The 21,456-nt window shown below is 37.5% G+C and overlaps 1 protein-coding gene across 1 annotated transcript in view; it reads left to right on the top strand.

Annotated features, from left to right (window-relative positions):
- LOC145694394 (uncharacterized) overlaps positions 1-21,456 on the top strand; it is a 622,323-nt gene that overhangs the window by 346,900 nt on the left and 253,967 nt on the right. The window lies entirely within an intron of this gene.

Here is a 21,456-nt window from a genome sequence, read left to right on the forward strand (position 1 = left end):
TGTATCTCTTGTGTTGCTTTTGAAAGTAGAGCCATTATTTCTTGCGTAGATTGAATGCATCTATAGATTATAACAGTTGAGTGTCCTTAGGGAAAAAGTTGGTTGGATATTTGGGGTGGAGATTGAGGTTTACTCTCCATTATGAGAAGCTAGTAGAGTTGCGTTTAGAACAATATGGTATTTTGTTTCATATTGTTTTTCTATCAACAATTTTTGAATAAGCTAGGAAAGACCAAAATAAAGTTATTAGATACGCGTATTATTTGGGTAACGGATAATCCGGATATAATTTGCCATTCGAATTGAAAACAAGCGAATATCCGTCATTTAAATTAAACATATATCAAGGTAATGGTTGCTATTAGAATGAATTGATCAGTGGTAGTAAACTGGTTCTTGGATTACATGAGACAACTGTCTCTTTCAAAATTCTAGGATTGTGTCTTTAAATACAGACCATGGTCAACTTTCTTTTCAAATTTCTTTCTGTGTAGCATTTTTAACTAACATGATAGCCGCATAGATGTGATAGTGTCCATGAGATCGCCGAAATTAATGCTAAGTCGATCAGTAGATAAGTGAATGTTGAAGAAAACCAGATGACATTGTCAGTACAGTAATGAGGACAATTGAGGATATACATCCAAGAAAGAAGTGGATTTTGATCAGGAAAACCAGTAAGGATCGCAATAAACTCACCATTTGCTGAGGTTATTCCCGAATTTCAAATCGCCGACTGGTTGTTTCATTGCTTCGTGTTGGGGAGTTTTGTTTGGGAAATATTTCATGATATATATGAAGAGAGAAGCAAACCAGTTTTGTACATATATATATATATATGTATGAAACACATAATATATCAAGAGAATTTTACATACGTAATAAATCCATGAATGGATCTAACTACTTATTCTTACAGTTCTGACAATTGATTCAGATTTAGTTACGTTCATTAGTATATTTTTGTGGTAGATTCTGTTAATTCTTTTTGAACAACTTTTTTTTTTTTTTTTTTTAAAGTGTTTTTACTTGGCCGTGAGATTTCACTTTACATACAGAATAAAAGGTGTAAGTATACAAGTGGACGTACCGACATGTTATATAGGCTTAATTGTATGACACGGGCTGATGTAGTTTTGTTTCTTGTGAGCACTGAGTTGATCCTGATGAAACCAAATAATAATCACACTTTGGATCAGAAAGAAGACTTCAGATTGACCTTATTTACAGAACGTGCAGAAGGTGCAAGGACAGTAAAGCGATCTCAGCGACTCATGGCATGTTCCTGCTACACCTCTTAGAAACAATAATTGGTGTTAGGCCAGAGGGCCACAATTTGTCATTGGTCGAGTGCTGATGTCATGTGAGTCTTGTCTGGACGGTTGTCAAATTGCTGCATTAATTATAAGTTTTTACCCTTGATCACGGAAGAAGTATGCTATTGCAACCGCGGATTACCCTTCTGCGACCTTAGTGTTTATGCTGAACGGAATGCACCTACAGTGATGTGAACATAAAATCGATGTATCGAGGAATCCAATACACAGCAGTGCCCAGTATCCCAACGGCCGTGTCAAACATAGACCAAGAGGATAGATTTCTTGTGGGACCGAGAGAACAGATTCTTTTGTGCATGGCTATTGCGGATCGGACAACCACGCTCCGAACATTGGCACACGAATTCGTGGTTGTTGCGCAGCGACCCCCTCACAGTTCAGCTTCGTCCGGCGGTCAGTGGGTTATATATAGACGGTATCTATTGCTTCGGCTTCGTTTTAACTGCACAGGATATGCATGTGCGGCTTCAATAGTGTCGCATATAGGAAGTCGAATGGCTGCACATCCTCTTGTCGGATAAATCTCGTTCCTGTCTGTTGTGTCATGATAGCCAAATTTATGTCTCCAAGTACCGTGGCAAAAAAGTACATATGTATTATTCGCCGCCACATCGATCCGACATCTGGCGTTATGGTATATAGTAACATTGGATTTCATGCCTACTCGCGTCTGATATACATATAACGGGTATTTTATCAGCTCACGATACATCAATAACATTCCCTTTCTGACAGATTCTGCATGGAGTCGCTTTCCAACAGAATAACGTGCGACTGTGTGTGGTACACAGTGTTCTGCACTTTCGAGATACATAATATGTCATTGCTTCCTTGGCCGCCGCGTTCACCGCGATTGAACATGTCTTGTTGACGATTATACACCTTGCAAACCAGACTCTACCCCTCCCCCAGGTACAGTTAATTAGCATTGCTTTATGAAGTTGTCACGCAGATGCCATTAAAGAAACTTCAGAAAACAAACTTCAGAATGAAAAATTAAATATTTCTTAAGGAAGATTGATTATTTTATTTATTCTGGGCGTAGTACAAATCATAATAAATTAAATGATCGTATTTTCTGTTTGATTTTGAAGTTTATTTGGGGTCTACAGGAACAGTGAAAGCTCTTTTGACCATGCACCGAAGTTATGTGTTTGTTCGCTTCTGTTAGCAAGTGAGCTTCATAGTTTGTGCTGTTGCTGACAGAGGGTTAGTATCAACGTCTGTCAGCTTTAACTGCCACTAGGTAGAATCGTTGTAATTACTTGATGGATTCGTAGATCAATACTATGGCCCAAAATTTATTTTCGACTGTCACATCATCAATATTTTTGGTGGGCCGTAGCGTCTGGAGGAGACCCTGAAAGGTATACCATTATGTACTATTTCGCTTTATTTTGATCAGTAGAATAATTTTCTGTGGCCCATGGGTGCCATGTTTTTGAACTCACTCTATATATCTTAGGATTTAGATTTTTGGGCTATCGGCATCTAAGGCCATTTAGCCCGTCACGATTTGAGGGATGACGTCCCTCGGCGAGCACACAATCCGGAAAAAGGGAAGGAAGGAAGCGGCCTGGGACCTACAAGTTGGGTACCACCCCAGCATTTGCCTAGTGTGAATGAGGGAAACCCAGGAAAACCTCATTCAGGGTGGCTGGCCTGAAAAAGCGATGTTACACTTTTTCGACCGAATGCTCCCACCGAGACTCGAACCCAGGACAGCTAGCACCGAAGGCGAGAACGTTAGCGACTACGCTACGCGGGACCACCCTCTTTATATCTTGGAAAGTGGTTCCTTGAAGTTATAGCATCATCTTTGAAGGTGGTTTGATTGATGATAATAGAAGAGGAAGAAGGATTAGAAGAGTTGCTTAGATTATTCTGGAAACACCAAAGAGGGTTCGGACCTCATCTCTCTCTTTTTCTTGTTGAGAGTAAAGCAGAGAGCTTGACTTTTCGAGAGCAGAAAGTTGGCATTTGGAGTGGAGGGTATGCAGCCCCCAGATGTTGCTTGCCATCTATTATTCCGCATCCGCACGTCTTTTCCCATTTTTCTTCCACCATTCATCCATCTGCCTTTTCTTTTCTTCCCTTCCTTTTGGCCTTTTGCGTGTTTATCTGCATTCTATGACCATCTCAAAGTCTTCCCTTTCTTTTCCCCTCACTCGGAGAATTGGATTGCAGGGAGACACGGGCGCCATTACGGCGGCTTTTGTGTTTATTGGGTGGAGACTTAATCTCAGTGTAGGCATCATTTCGGACGATATTTTCTCCCCGTCAACTGGTGTAAATAATTTTATTGTGCCTAAATTGTACTTAGAAAAAAAAGTTCACTGTTGCTAATTTATGTAGTATGTGCTATGTGGCTTAGCCGGGGGAGATCTTGGGAATCTGAAGGTCTTCCAAGACTAACAGATAATATTGTTTAGTTAGTAATTAAGCTAATTTGTAATAGTTGCAGAATACGTTGTTTGGTAATCCTCCTTTCCAGACAGTTCCTGACTACTCTATTGAATATAGGCCTATAGGGTGGACCATTTATCATGATACGCCCTTTTACATTTTAAATTACTAGATTTAAGACACTGAAATTTCCATGTAGATGTCAACAAGGAGACATTGTTTTGACATACACCACAATACAGGCACATTAACAGTGTTGCAGACTCAATCGAAAGATTTTTTTTAAGTGTCACTACGTGGCACTAAAATTTCAAATCTGCATGTTACACGAAGACTTGGTACACCACTTGTTGTTCAGTGTTTCAAACTAAGGAGGCTATAGTATCACAAACATCGTTAAAAAAAGGAAACTAATTTTAGAGGCTTTTACAAAAGTAATAACGCAAATGAAATAGACGGGATAACTCGCATTCAAAGTATAGTTTATTTCTTCGGTAGAAGTGCACTTCGGCAAATTCTGTGAAATTTTCTTGCTGGATTTTACAACAGTATCCTTTCCTTCCTCCATCCCTCTTTTAACCGCATTTTCGGGGTTGCATTGTCTCAACACCCATTGTGTCTCTTGTCTCTCACTCTCTCTCCCAATACTATTACATCACTAGTGTGAAACAAATGTCAGACAATGTAAGAACAAGAAAGCTAATCTTGGTGGGAACAGGCTTTTTTTTTTTAAAAAAAAAAAAAAGCCACCACATTTTGCTACAATCGAGTAATATATATATATATATATATATATATATATATATATATATATATATATATATATATAAAGAAAACTATATAAGTTGAAGAACAGTCTTCTAATCACTGAAAGGACAGCGTTTGGGACTGTGGCAATTAAATGTCTACGTGGACTTGACAAGCGGCTGTCAAATGCTGGAAATGAGGGTTCTGGTTGGCCATTTAGTTATCGGGGCTTTCCGCAAGTTGCCGCGGACGATGACTTATTTATGGCACTAGCCACTACACGTAGAAGGCGGCATCCTTTCTATACAAACTGCACTTCTATTGAAGAAATAAACTATACAGCAATGTCGAATACTATGGTCATTATGTGACATATTTCGAACAAGTAGAAACAAAATTACAGGGAATTGAAAATCTCTCTTTTTTTTTTTTTTTTTTTTTTCCAGTTTACTCTCATTGAAAAGTGGGTAGTTAGCTGTCACATGAAATTCCGTAGATGGCTTTTAATGGATGAAAAGATCATGGTGTTGTTTACAGCAACTCGATATCTCAACAAACTTTAAAGAAATTTAACTTCTTCGAAGCGGACGTGGCACATAAACACAGCTTGGCTTATAAGCTTGGTTTGCGTCTTGGAGAAAGCCGTCCTTAGAGGGTTAAAATAATTTTGAAAATCTATCTATAAATAAAAATGAAAGTGACTATGTTTGTGATGTAATAAATCTTGAACCACCCGACCAATATCGTTGAAATTTTCAACGTAGATGAGGTTCGGGCCCTGGGATGGTTTCTCACTTCACGTTGACGGTGCAACTTCGGGGAGGGAGAAAAATATAAAAAGTATCGAACGTGACCTATTAATGTCGAATACATAGTTTTCGGGGTCGCTGAGATGAACAGTGACACTTCCTATCCCGCTTCAACCCAAACTCAGCCCCGCAACTTGGGGGAGGGGGAGATATACCAAAAATGACCTAAAATGACCGATATCAAAGAACGCTTCAGTAATAGTAAAAATCTTTAAGTTTTACGTCCCACGATTATGCCGTTTATGCTAAAGGAGACGGTGAAGATGAGAAGTAAATGAAATGGTGGAATGAAGAAAGTAGGAGAACCCGGAGAAAACACACGTATACAGTGTTTGTCTACCACAAGGTTCACTTGGCGGGGGCTGGGATCGAACCCGGGACCCCAAGCAGCAGAGGTGAACGCTCTACCACTGTGCCACCGCGGCCCTTAGTAAAAAAGTGACTGACTAACGGAACATATTATTAATTTTTCTTATTTTAAATCAGCGAAGCGAGTAATTGACGCTAGTATTTTTATAAACTAAATGACATCAGGACGACAGTGACGACTAGTGTCACTTTTTTTTTTTAACTAAAAGTTACTTTTTTTTTTCAAATTTGTCACTAAAAGTTACTTTTTTGGGAGCTATAGTGACTTTTTCGTCAGATTTATGTTTTGCATTGGCAGTTTTCTAAGAAAAATATTATAAAAATAAATGGAATAAGGCAGAAACTTGTTACTCATTCCTCTTCTGGAAGCTTCAATACTTGCTGCCACATATGAAACAGTCAGCTTTTATTCTTTCTAAAACACAGTGGATGATTGGTGGATGTTTAAGCTCTCAAGATGGGGTTGAGAACCCTTCTGTGTCTATTTTTTTTCTATCATAATAGTCTTTTAGTTTTCTCACGTAATAGTTAACGTTGTGTTTGTTTGGTTCATCATGTTCGTCTTGTGTTATGCTTCTTGAATGTTGTTTTTAAGAGTAGGTGATGAATTTGAATATTTCATGGCTTTGAGAACTCTCAATGCTAAGTTAAATATAATGTCTGGGATGAAGAAATTCGGAAATAGGCCACAGCTGGTTCCACTTACTCAGAAGCTTGTTATATCTGCTAAGTTTGCTTACCCTAAATACAAAGCATACTTAGAAAACCTAAGAAAGGAGGAAGCTCAGAAAGAAGTAAAGAATAAAAGATGAAATAAAACAACAAACAAAGAGAGAGGTGATGGAGAAATTGACAAAGGAAAAAAAGGTGCATCATGAGACTTTAGTCACTTTTTGGTCACTTTTTCGTGTACTTTTGATCACTTTTCAACTATTTACAAGAGACCAGACCACTATGAGCCCTGTGATATGGAAAATTCTTTTAAAGGTATAAAAGTCTAATGAATGGAAGTACGTACGTATCTCTTCAATCGTAAATGGAAAATTAAAGCTTTCAGTTTCACGCCTCACAGCTATTCCCTGTAGGCTAAAGGAGAGACAAGATTATGAAAGGAGTTAACGAAATGAGAATGTGGAAAGAAACGCAATAACAGCGACAAAACCCATGGGCACAATGTTTACCATCGCTGTTTCACATGACCTGGGACCAGTGACGGACCTAGAAAGTGAAAATGGGGATTGCCAAAAACCAGACTGCCATAGGTATATCATGAGTTTACTATAAACTTTCAAAATATATATGTGCTTTAAATTATTTTTGTCACTCAAAAGACAGGGATCCCTGACCCGGGCTAGGCCCGCCACTGCCTGGGACCCATTTGTAAAGCACATTCAGCATGGAATATGCATGTGTCGTTATTTTTGATTTTCAGCATGTGAAACTAGTAGAAGTGAAAACGCTACGATTGTCAGTCGGCAAGTTCAGAAGTCCATTTGAATGTAATTGCGAATTGTATCTTAGATTGTGGGCGTGGAACCACGAAAAACGAACGATATAGAGTCACGCAAGATTTCGTGCCGCCACTGACATAAACTAAACAATTTAGTGCAGATCTGATTACTGTATTCGCATTAAAGCAATTCAGCTTTGTATAACAAACACTGGAATTACTCACTTAATACAGAACAAATAACTATAACAAAAGACGTCAGCGATAACTTCATAACTGTTATGGATGGATAAAAATGAAAGTAATTGTGGGCGATTGTACTGTCTTATTTCTTTAACACCGATAATAATAATGTCAATGATTACATTGTCAGTGAGTTGCTGTCAGTGTATTCCGACAATGACAGGAAATGCATTTTTTATCAATAGAAATTGCACTCACATATATACGAGGAGAAGTGAAAGAGTAACACATTAATTTTCACTGCCAAAAGTTTATTTATAAAAAGTGTACCTTATTTATAAAATTCGTCCGTTTTCTGGGCGAATAACTACCTAAGGTCTAATCTATCTACTAATATCTTGCTAACCTTAAGCTCACGAAGCTCAGTGTGGTTGGCGGTCGATTAATCTTGCATTCAGTAGCCTCAATGGGGCTCGCACTCCGCTCGAGCTCGCAATCTACTTATTGAGCCCGAGCTCAGTTTAGTCAGACAGCCCTACTAATGCTGTCTCAGACACTATTGCTGTCTCATTACGGGGGTTGTTAGTGTCTGGCTACACACAAAATGAAGAATCATCCGAAACGAGGTGACTCAATAAACACAGTGGTCTTGTCAAGGGATTGGTGCCCAGTATATGTCGTTAATTTCAGAAGCTCAAGGTAGTGGATAGAATAACGCAATGGCTTCCTGGAAACCTTGTTGCACCTCATTAAATCTGCAGGGGCTTCATTTTCCTTAGCAGGTTGTGTCAGCACCCGCAACGCAAATTTTACGTTTTAGTTTCCTATATCCTCATAGCCACTATAATTACTTGTTCCACCTTTTGCGATGAGCAAATTTTGCAAAGACCGATACATGATGTAACCTCAGATCATACTTGTGGAAGTAGACGATGGTCTCTCACCACCTCTAATATATCTATTTTTACCTTTACCTTAAAACATGGTAGAAGGTAAACTGGTAATAGTGTCCGTTTGGCGATGATATGAGAAGGAGTAGCCAGGGAACAGATAGGCGACCAATCAAATTTTTCGTACATGTTGCGCTGGAGGAAGTGTTTTCCTCGGACATACCGTAAACTGGGTATATTTTGGCCCTTTAAAGGCAACTTTGGCCCAAAGGAAGAGAAAGGTTTGATTTCTTTCTACTTGGTTATTACGGTTTCTATCAGTATGAAAAGTTATGGATCGAAGTACTACAACATTAAGAACACATGAATGTTGCGCTGGTGATTTGTTTCCAGAACGTGGGAAGCAAAAGGCTAGGCAATTGTTAGCTAGTAAACATTTATCATATTTCAAGTTCCACAACTTTTATTCATTGCATTCAAGTGAAGTCCTTAATGCACAAGTAAGTAGAATATAAAAACATGTTCATTAGCGAATATTAATAAGCTAACGCCTTAAATGTTTGTTCAATTACGCACAAACTATTAAGCGTTTAATTGCGTGGGGTAACATTGTCTCTTCCATCTTCCATAAATCGAAGTACCTGGCCCTAAACACAAATTATTATCAGTCAATGCTTATTGACTTTACAATTCAAATCTCCTAACGAAAACCATATTTTGTCACATTGGTCGATTAGCTTTGGCTATTTCTCGAACAAAACTGTAGATATTTTCCCGAAGCAGGGAACTTTGCCTCTTCCTTATCCTGCACGTCTAGTTTTCAAAATAATCATGTCCATTCACGTGAATATCACGACGTAGATTTAAATTTCTTTAAAAAAAAAAAAAAAAAAAAAAAAAAAAAAAAAAAAAAACGCAATCTATGTAGTGTGAATAATACGAAACAAATGGAAAATAGTCAACTCTGAGAAAAACACCAATGGAACTATCCAATGAATAGAAGATTGAAATTCCACCGTTCTAACAGTGATATTTACTATAGAACGCCTGGCAACAGTCCATACTCTATATGCAACCTTTGGTGATAGACTGCGTGACCCTTGCATGAACTGTCGCCTGTGTCCCCATCGGTACACGAGAGCATCTTGTATGCGATCTGGCGCCTTATCTATCCCTCTCTCATTCCCCTGTCCAATGTCTCCCTTACAAAACATGCACCAGAAGACGGATTCTCGTAAACCGTATCACAAGTGTTACCAACTTATGGCATCATCACTATCCCAGGCTCAGCAGGAAAATCCTCAACTAAGAAAATATTGTCTGTGGTGACAGCAGTACGTATTCTGTCAACATTGCGTCAACACTTGACGTTAGAAACGAGACTTATTATTCATAAGTGTTTATGCATTAAAGTCTGTTTGTTTTTAGCAGTAACCACTGTCTGTCTCGCTTTGTACTAGCAATCGCAATAATCTTCTTGTCTCACATCGCAGGAAAATGTGCAGCGCCTGGCTCACGAAGTGGGTACCATAAACTGGGTACTCCTTGGCCCCTTTTTTTTTTATTTTTTTTTCAGAATTTCCATTCTAACATCTAATATTAGGGAGGTAATTTAATGACATTTCTCCTTGTTAAAATGCTATCCTTTGGCTCACTTTTGAAAGCAGTAAACACTCATTGTGACCAAGAATTATGATTATAGTTGTAATTCTTTGATGCCATGCAAAAGTTTTCATGATGGGGGTAACTTTAGCCCATTTGTCAAAATGACTAATTAATACACGAAAGTATTATTGTAGCACTGTATTTAAGAAGCAGAAGACAAGAACAGGGTATTGTAAACATATTGGTGAAATTATCAATGTTTTTACTCAATGTCAGTCAAACGAAAAATATCGTCTGATGAAAATATTTCTATTCTACTTGGGTGAATACGAAACATCTGTAAAAGAAATCCACAAATTTCTAAATATTTAACTTAAAATACCGATATTATAAACATAGGGCGAAATCACTTTGTTCAATTTAGAGCCAAACAAAACTATTGTTCAATGAACATCTCTCTAAGTGGATGAATATTTAACATCCGAAAATAAAAGCACCATATTCTTCATTGCGGTGAGTACTTTACCGGTACCATACTGCTCAGTTTTAGGGGAAAAAAAATATATTGCAATTCAGGCATTGTATAATATCCTCTTTTAGAAGCTAGTGTGTGGAGGGGAGGGGGTTAATCTTCCTTATTACATTGCACCATTTGTACACCATTTCATCTTTAATATTAGATCATTACCAACACAGAAAATATGGGTCGATGTTGCCCCCAAAATTGGGTCAATGTTACCGTTGCCCCAAAAATTGCGCCGTTTATTTGTTACGACCAATTTGTACTTTGTAGTGGAAGCAAATGTGTGGACTTTGTGGTGGACAAACACCGTGCTCGTGGGTTTTCTCGGGTTTCTCCCGTTTCCTTCCACTTTTTTCATTCCACCATTTTCTTCATTTCTCATCATCGTCTCCTTTAGCCTAACCGGCATAAGCGTGGGACGTAAAACTTAAAGATTTCATTTCATTTCATTTGACCCCTTTTTGCCATTATGCCATCTTTGCTTGGACCCAATTTGATACACTATTTCCACACGACCGACTGGTGAACTCACTTAACATAACTGCAATGGTCAATGTCGGTGGTAACGGCTCAGTTAGTCGCATTTTAACAGTGAAACTGTATCCATAACGATAGAAATTGACCACTGTTCATTCAAGTTTTTTTTTTGGGGGGGGGGGAGAGGGATGGTGTGCTTTGTACATAAGTGACCTCTCTAGGATCTTTCTTTCGACACTATCAGAAAGTAAGTCAAAGTGCTTTGTATGGGAGAAAATACCTAACTAACTGGTGCAAATGAATTAAGGTGTAGTTGCTAAACTTTTATACATATAATATTCTTTGTTCTAATTATAAACCTATTCTTCCACTCCAGTTCCTTAATGTATAACTTTTTATACTATGTTTTTCGGAACTGTAGGGGAAGGTAGGTGGCCATTCTAATCTTTGCTTTTTTACCTTAGTGATTTCGCTGTGCTGGGGAAGTAGGTTATAAAAAATTACCTTCGAGTAGATACACCGAAACAAACAAAATGTATGAACTTACAAATGCAGGGGAAAAAATCCGTACAGTAGAAACGCTAACCTTGCCCGTATGACTGGCAGTTGATCCAGTTACTGCTAATGTGAAATTGCTTGTAATTGAGATTTAAAATTAGGACAGATGTGGCTAGTTGTTAAGTAAGAATGTGAAGAAATTATGAAGAGCACATCAGAAGGAAGAAGCAAATATTCTAATTAGACCTTTCCTGGAATCATTACAGCAAGCTGTTGTTACCTTATTAGTTCACGTTCATTATACATTTTATCGTGATGGAAATAATGAGTTAGGATAATGACATTGTCCTTATTTTTTTTTTAATGTGCGATGATCGGCAGTGTTAACATCAATACTATTAACCTCTTATGGCTACGAAGTTCGCTGCAGTGCCAAGCTACTTACTGAATATCGTGAATTATGAGTCTATGCAAGTAAAGGATGAATCGAATTGCGGGATGAGACATAGTGCATCTGATAGAAGTTCTGAAAATATGTATATGTGCAAAGTTATAGCGGCTGAGCGCCATAAGAAACGAAGGGGGAAGGTGTCAAAGTTGGTAGGAGAAGGACCATGCTCTTATAGAAATATATCAAATAAACTGTTGAATCGTAAAACTAATGAAATCTCCACCGCCATCTTGAAATTGCCATTTTGAAATATGTGATATTTTTTGAAATGGAAAGGTAGTCATGTGATATATCAGTTAGGACCAGCATGTTCTCCAAAAGTCAATTATGAACTTTAGTGATCGTTATCTGCACTTATTTGGAAGATTTAAGAGCATTTTTATAGTTATTTACGAAAATCTGGGAGACTGATATTCGTATGTTGAAAGTTTGCTTCGCGAGTTCGGATCTTGCAGTGATGATCCATCGTTGGAGGACACAATAATCGTGTTCTGGCTAACATTGTCAAAATAATCGAATGCTTCATATTTCAAACAATTCGATCAATCATAATGCAGCACGATAGACACCTGAGAAAGCCACCTCACCCGACAACTTATTTTCCGCTACAACTTCATTGCTGTATTCGACTGCAGTAGTCCACTTTTCTTTTAGCTATCACATGCTACACTGATCCCAAGTTGCCATTGCTTATGAAGGTGGACAAAGAAAGTTGAGTGAAAAATGTAACAAGTGGTGAAAAATATTGTGGTTTACGTACAGTACGTAATAATTGCATTCCAATCTATCAGATTTTATTGTGTTATGATCTATATTAGTAAGTATGTCATTTAACAAAAGATAGCTATATAAATTCCAGACTTTTTTTTGACCAAAAACACAAGAAACAAAATTTTAAAAATTAATCGGAAACGACACTTCCAGACCGGAACAGTTCTCTTCGGCACTATATGAAGCAAATTGGAAGTGATATAAATAATAATGTAATAGTATACAACTTGGATATCAAATTTCACTGTTAGTTTTCTTGGCTATTAGATATGTTTAGCTTATATATGTTCTCGTGATAATCCAAACTTTCAATATACGAGTATCAGTCTCCTAGATTTTCGTAAATAACTATAAAGATTGTCTTAAATCTTCCAAATAAGAGCAGATAATGATCACTAAAGTTCATCTGCCGGAATTACAGTGCTCCAGACTACCGATGTTAAAAGTTCCAATAATTAATTACTCAAATACCTAATCTAATTATTAATCGCATAATAGTTCGAGTAATTATAAAAATATGTACTTGGATAACGAATAATTATACGGATATTATTCTAATAATAAATAATTATTCCAATAACTAACAATTATTAATATAGTTGTTAGAATATTAAAAAAAAAACGAATATGATAACGATTAATCCCACAAAAGCATTTGGATAATTTTAATAACATTACTTCAGACACGTCGACGTGTGGTTGGAATCCCACTTTCATAGTATTCTTCTTCTTTTTATAACTTAGAGGACACCGTAAACTAGTAGATAGGGTGTTGGACTCAAGTTCACATGGTCCCGAGTTCGATTCCTGGTCGGTGATACCCAGTTGTCGACGTCCGTTCAGCGTTGTGAGGCAAACTGAGGAGTCATGAATAAAAGACGTGACGGCTACTAGGTCTAGAAAGCTACGGATACGTCTGTTAGAGACCATGTGTACGTCACTAGGCTAGACGTAGTTCAGCCAGTCGCTAACAGATGGCGCTGGAGCGGCTCAGGCCCACAAAAAGGACTCTTACTCCAGGTGGTTTGGGTTCGGTTTTTTTATAACTTAGATATTGCGTAGGGATATAAAGCAAAAGTAATGTAAATTAGACACCTCAATAAAGTTAAGTTTCTTACAGTTGAATTCATTCTTCTGGCCATATAACAAGGAGTCATTGAAGAAAGATTTGGCATATTCAAGAAAGAATAGCAAAGAACGTTCAGAAAGGAGTTGCTTATAAATCGAGACGAGACAACTCATGCAATAAAAAGCAGACGCACTTTCAGAGACGAGACATTGGTTTCACAACACCGTTTCAAGATGAAACAGTCTTTCCTCTTTCCTCGTAAACAATCCTAAGAGGCTAATAGAAAGTGAAATTACTTCCTATTGCCATATCTCAAGTTGTCTGAATAGGTATAATTTTCTTTGATAAGACTGTGCTTTGGAATGTAGACGATCTAAATGAAGTTTAAATTAATTTTCTTGTAATTTGGTATCTTAGGAAACCCCAACGCCATTTCTGTCTGATGGAAGTTGACGCCACAGCGCTTGCTTATAATTCAGTTAGCAGTGAGACAATTTAAAGACGGTCGCACTAATTTCTCTTAATGTAATAACGTCGTGACGCAAGTCATCACTTTTGTCATTCAGTAACGGATATTACGCGTTCCAAGGATCAGAGAGACAACGTAATTGGGCTGTGGTGGTGGTCGCTGCAACATCATAAATGCCGAACTCGCTAGAAGGATCTTTTTTTCTGTACATCTATAAGGAGTTGGTGGTTATAAAAGCGTTAAATTGCAAGGAAACGAAACACAAGAAGTACGATTGGTTGTGGTTGGTCGTTCTTTTAATATTAATAATATTTTTTTTTTTTTTTTTTTACCTTATGCCCATTCTTGGTTTTCGACTTCCAGATCATCAAGTTATGATATGTTCAAGTATGATAGATCTTCACGCTCTGTCCGTTCACCTCTTTGTATGTGCACCAGGGGCGGATTCAGGGGGGGCGATCGGGGCGATCGCCCCCCTCCCCCAGAAGAGGAAACTTTTTTAAAATTTTATATATAAATAAAACCCATCCCCGAGTTTGACGCTCTTAAAAGTAGCTCTAAGTACCAGTATTACAACCCACTGCCCTCCCCCCCAGAAGTCCGTCCTGGATCCGCCCCTGATGTACACTCATGTCCAAAATGATTGTCGCATTTCTATAACTGTCTTCTTGTAAGAATATAATTTGATAATGATTTTGCAGGGTACTTGTAGTACGGATACTATGTGTATAACCGGGAAATGTCTATTTTTGGTAAATTTCATAGGAAAAGAATTATAAATATGAAAATTAGAATTAGTAAAGCAAAATGTTGCTGAATGGACAAGAAAGTTTTATTTTTGTTGTATTGTTCTTATTTACTTCTCTTTTGACATGAAATTTTCCACATACATGTCTTTGCTGATTATACAAATACTAACATTATATGAAATACCGGGCGAATTCGTTATCAAATTATATTCCTACAACGACTTATTTATAGACATGCGACAATAATTTTGGACATGAGTGTACATTTACGTGTCGACAGGTATCGAAGGAAAAATTGTAAAAGATAGCTGAGAGTATTTTTTAAATGTTTTTTTTTTTTTTTTTTTTTTTGATCAAAAGATCAAATATATATTTCAATCGAAAATGTTCTTGTAGTTGTATGCCTTATATCTGGAGAACTACATATAATGTAGCGAAACCTAAACTATCAGTTAACACAGTATGATGTGCTTATTCCATAGAAAATACGAAAACTAGATTTAGGGGCCGTTCAAAAATTTTGTGATCTCTAATCCAAAAACTTACTATTGGCCAAAGCCAAGATCGCAATCTTTTGATCCATTTTTAGTTTTACTAAAATTCTTGTTCTTTAACTTACAGCGGTTCAATCATGTGAAATCTTGCAAACTTAACTAAAATTCAACGTCAAGCGGTGATGACATTTTGCAAATCGATATCCTGTAAGTCGGGTGACAATACCATGTTCTATTCTTACTTATATATTAATGGACGGTATCAAAACAGAAAAATCATACGTGAAGACGAAGAGTTTAGCGGAAAGACCGTGGAACATGGAAGCTTCTCAGTTGCGGTAAATGACTTGCCAATACGGGCAGAATATCCATTATGATGATAATATTTACATTTTGTGTACAAATAAAATTAATAAAAACAACAGGAGAAGAATATCAAGAAGAATCTCTCAACCACCAACTAAGCTTTTTTGTTTGTTTGTTTGTTTGTTTTGTGATTTCTCGTCTAATATCTTTCACATGGAAGCTGATGAGGACAGCTGAGAGATGATTCGTGGTAGTTGGTGATTCGGTATAGAAACGGGAGTTTAGTGCTACAACGGCGTGCATTAAGAGCTTACAAATCTTTCGTTCATGACATTGAATTCATTTTCTGTTACTCGGTGTACCTTGTTATCAGAAGTAGCTATCTTGATTTGATAGAATTTATGAGTTTGAGAATTGGGCGCCAATTGCACGTTTTTTTTTTTTTTTTTCTCTCGTTGTGTTAAGCAGCCGGAAATTTATGAACTTCTTTCGTTGTTAAGTACACTCACTTCTGTTCCTCTTCTAGATGACTCGTCTTGAGTTTTGTTTAAAATTATCGCCTTCCCCCTATTTCTTTTTTTCGTATCCGTTCGCGTTCTTCATTTCTATTCTTGTCCTCGTCTTGTCTTATCTATTCCTTTTCTTTTCTTCCCCTTCGCTCGTCCCATCTTATCTCAGTAAGAATAGGAAAGAGGGTGAAAAGGGGCAATTGCCAATTCGTACAAGATCAGAGTAGCCATACCCACAGATCTATTACAACATTTCGCCATGTATTGATCAACGCACTCATTTGTGTCCATGCCTTTGGTGAGAGCTATCTCGGGTTTGATTCCTGGTGGGGCCACTCGGTCGAAACAAGTGTAAAACGATTTTTCAGGCCAGCCACTCTGAATGAGGTTTTCCTGGGTTTTCCTCATTCACACCAGGCAAATGTCGGGGTGGTACCTAACATACAGGTCCCAGGCCGCTTCTTTCCTTCCCTTTTATTGGATAGTGTGCTCGCCGAGGCACGTCATCCCTCAAAACGTGACGGGCTAAATGGCCTTAGATGACGAAAGCCCAGAAATCTAAATCCTAATCCTAATCATTTGTGTCCATACGAGAAGCATTGTGAGGCTGCCCTTAACAATTCTTATCGATTAGATACATATTAGCCGAAGTCACCGGAGATAAAAAATAATACCACAAAATTCTAAATAACCTATAATATGTTTCCTACAGTTATCTAGAAGGATGCCGAACCAACAATATGGCTTCTGTTTTATATATAATTCTTAACATCCTAATATCCTGTCCTTAATAAACTAACTAACTATATGTATAGAACTAGGAGGTTCAATGCTTCATTCACAAAAACTCTCTCTTAACCAACTGAATCCAGTTTCTACTTTGTACTCTTAATTCAGTGAGATCCGTCTTAATATTATCCTCCCATCTGCACCTAGATCTTCCGAATAGTCCTTTTCCGATTGGATTTTCAGTTTAAATTTTGAACACGTTTGTACTTTTTTTTTCCATTCTGGCTACATGACCTGCCCACCTGAACTTCCTAGACTTGATAGGCCTTATGCAGAGTCGTTTTGAAGTATGATTAGCGTCATACTAAAGGCCTGACTACTGCAGGAAACATGTTAGTCGAACTCTTTAGTATGGCACTAATCACGCGTCAGAACAATTCTACATAATGCTCGATGACTCTAACGATGTTCGGTAAACTGTTAAGAGTCTTCATCCCGGCGAAATTAAAATACCGCTAATTTTACAGTAATTATGTGATATCTTCAAATAGATAAAAGATAATCGAAATGTGAAACAAGAGCGCCCTACACAGTGTTATTTTACATGAGATACCGTTATCACGACTCACTTATCTGCTTTCGATTTCGAGCCATTTTGAAAATCGGCATTTATTTTCGCGTTTCTAAACAGCTGAAAACGGAAAGCCGCTAGGTGACTTGTGATAACGGTACGTCACGCAAAATAATATTGTCTAGGGCGCTCTTGTTTCATATTTCAATTATATTTTATCTATTTGAAGATATCACATAATTACTGTAAAATTAGCGGTATTTTAATTTCGCCGGAATGAAGACACTTAACTTACGCAGTTTGCGCTGTTCCCATTCACGTCCCTATTGGGTCCGAATATTCGCCTCAGGATTTTATTTTCATATACTTTGTTTACGTTCTTTCAAAGTAAACAACTTTATTTTACAATCATACTGCACAACAGACATAATTATCGTTTTATATAATTTACCTCGACCCGGGACCTTGTCCATGAAACACACGCCAGTTAGCTACTGGAGTGGTGTGAAATCATCAACATATGAAATGAATTTATATCATATGACATCGTCAAGTCGTGTAAAACCTTCATCTGATAGTCTGTATATTCCATATATGGAGTCAGCTGCCCTGTTTTTACGGTTGACGTAATCTTTTGTTTCGTTGTGTTGAAGAGTTTGTCTTCGGACATCGAACCCGTTACCATTTGCCTCGCTTCTTAGCGAGTCATTGCCGTGACCGTTCAGTCAGTTCACTTGCGGTTGAACTCGATTGCACATCACAGAGCAGGAGAGCCTCGCGTAATGGACATTGCGTAACTTTTTTTTTCCCTTTTTTTGAAGGCTAGACCACTACGTTGTACAGAAAAACGATCCAAGTAGACCGCCATTTCGTATGCAAATTGTCCAGAATTTCATTTATGCAGTGTATTAGATATTGCACATTCAAAACAAAAAAATCCTCATTAGCATACTTGTTAGTTTTTAATAAGATGTATAAATTGGCCTTTTTTCCAGTTTGAGTAATTTTATATTTGCGCATGGCTGCTTGAATGTGCTTCAGTGATCTTGTATGCAAACGAATTTACACTCTAAGATAGTATTAGTACATGGAAAGCTGACAAAACGACTTTTTACGCTAGTGTAATTATAGTATTTACTCTGTTGAATACATCTTCATATTGAAAATACTGTTGTTTTAGTTAATTTTTATATAAAATAAAGATACTCTTCTCTTTGGGTTTTATTGTTCATAATCGTTCCTCTCGAGACAAAGGGGCGTATCTCAATTTCTCAATTTTTCAGGATACAAGTTTAAACCTTTTCTCATTATATTCAATCCTCTTCTTTTAAAATTTAAGTTCGATCTCGTAAGTTATATACCTGAACGAAGGATATCAAACGAAATTTTAAAAGAAGACGATATAATAAGTAATGGGAAAAGGCTTCAAGTTGTCTCCTGGAAAAGTTAAGAAAATGAGATACGCCCCTTTGTCTCGAGAGGGACGATTATGTTAACATTTTTTTTCCCTCCGATTAGCTTTCCTGTGTATCCATTGACCATTGAAATGATTCAACGACGAAATAATTTAGTTACTAAATCACAAAAATAATATGATCGGTGGACTGATGAGAGCTCGAACTCCGACTTTCGTTCTTGCCGAACGGATGTTCAATCGTTCCTTATTTTGACCTAACGTCACTCAGCCTCACACTCAGAGCATCATTTCAAACACGCTGATATCATCCACGCCTCATGTTCACATCACCAGTCTTACATCACGCAAACGTTACCTTAATGTTAGTTTAAAGGGACAAGTTTTGCCGATAGATGACACTACAGTCTTCGTATCTCTCTCATGTATTTTTTACCTCTCACAAAAATTTACAATTTCTCTCACAAATTTCAACCTAGAGGCTTCAAATTTTTAGAGAAGGAACTTCATAACCAATGGAAGGCAACAACCCGTGCCGATTTTTTATTTAGAATTTTCTTCATTGTTGAAACTATTCCATATTTAAATATATGGATATCCATTTCAACAATAAGGAAAATTCTAAATTAAAAAATCGGCATGGATTATTGCCTTCCATTGGTTATGAAGTTCCTTCTCTAAAAATTTGAAGTCTCTAGGTTGAAATTTGTAAGAGAAATTGTAAATTTTTGTGAGAGGTAAAAAATAGATGAGAGAGTTACGAAGACTGTAGTGTCATCTATCGTGAAAACTTGTCCGTTTACACCAACCTTAATTATACTTTCTGTACAAGACTCTTACCAGTTGGGATTTTAAAAGTGCTCGTCACTACCATCTCTACCTCTGCTTTTTTCTCTTTTTTTCGAAATATTCAAAGCATAATACAATGATACCGTTGAATCGGAAGTTAATCGATTTCAGAACACCTTTTGAGTTTCAAGACTTTTTTTTCACTTTGAAATAATAATAAAAAAAAAAAACTGGATTGATCCGTTCCTGGATACCACGAAAGTGATTTTTTAACAGAAAATAAATTGGATTTTAAGGTAAAATACTGTTTTAACAAGTAATTTTAATGATAATAAAATAATGTGTGTATCTATGGCCGGAGCGCACCCACGGAGGGGTTCACCGGGTCCGGACCCCGCAAAAAAAAAAAAAAACTTTCTAACTGAAAATACATTTGTACACTTTCTCAATAAAAATATACTTGTTTAACAGGAAAATGATTGATGTAGCGAGTACAGACCTGCACGGGCCGAATTTTTCAGCCCGAGCCCAATCCAGCCTGAATGTACCTAGGCCCTACCCAGCCCAGGCCCGAAAAAATTTGGAGATTTTCGACCCGGCCCGATAAGTTTTTTTAAAATTCTTGGCCCAAGCCCTTCCCAGACCCGATAAATTTTAAAAGTTTCATTTTGTAACATTTTTCACGAGCACACTTCTTCAACGTTTGCCTTTATTCTAATTATCGTTTAACGAAAGTCAATAAATATTAAAGAATTGCAATTAATCGGCCCCAGCCCGGCCCGACCTGAGGAGGAATCAGTGTCAGCCCGCCTAAGTCCGGCCCGGCCCAAAGAAATAACAGAGTCGTCCCGCTCAAGCCCGGCCCGTGCAGGTCTCTAGTAGCGAGTCATCCGTACTCTTTCTCTTATAAAAACAATCTAGTTCTATTTTTTTTCTGAAAATATAGGTGAAAGTATTTTTATAATTACTTATCGTTTTTTATGGTGCAGAATAATACCCGTTCAATACTACATAGACTTGTAGTGTTGGAACCCTTCCCCCAAAGTGTGGACCTTCCGAACAAAAAAAATTCTGGGTGGTCTGTGGGCAGAGTGGCCTAGAGTCATCAAAGGGCAGATCTTCACCAAATCTAATCGTTTACGAACCTTTTTGTTTTCGACTCGGGGGAATCTTCCAGTTGGTGTGTGAAAAGGTAGACGACTGTTTTCTGAGAACGCCTGGCCAGTACGCAACTAGGGTTACGTTTTGGTATCGCGGGCTTACATAATCGCGGAGGATAAACACTCGGCTAATGGAATGGTTGTGGAAACCTTCTTTTTCCTCTCTTTTAGCTAGGCTCTGAATTAAAACCGGATAACGATGAGTGCTTACTTCTTTTTAAAATCCAAGTTCGGGAATTAAGACCCGAGAACAGCGGGTGCCAATAGGTAGTAAAGATTCCCGACAAGGTTTTTGCTTAGATCTCACCCGAAGAACAAATTTCATGTAGCATCGAAACTGTTTGGGGGGGGGGGGAGTACGTGAGCAGATTTATAGAACAATCAATCATTTCGTGGAATTTCTAATGTTTGTAGTATTTGATTATGCTTTGTTAACTTTTTATTTTGTATGTAGATTTCGTTGTTAGCGTTTATAATTAGAGAAAGGAACTTGGGTATGAAAGTAAGGCTGATAACGGTTTCATATGGATTAATACGGAACATCTGGTTCGGTTTGTTTTGCCAGACATTTCCACGTAAATGTAAACGAATTATGGTTTGGCGTCAGTTGTAGCAGCATTTGGTCTAAATTGCAGTTGAATCAGCGATTAAGCTATGTAATTTTGTGGAGCAACAATGCGA

This window comes from Thermobia domestica, chromosome 9 (genome assembly GCF_964235325.1).
Source record: "Thermobia domestica chromosome 9, izTheDome1.hap1.1, whole genome shotgun sequence".
NCBI lineage: Eukaryota > Metazoa > Arthropoda > Insecta > Zygentoma > Lepismatidae > Thermobia > Thermobia domestica.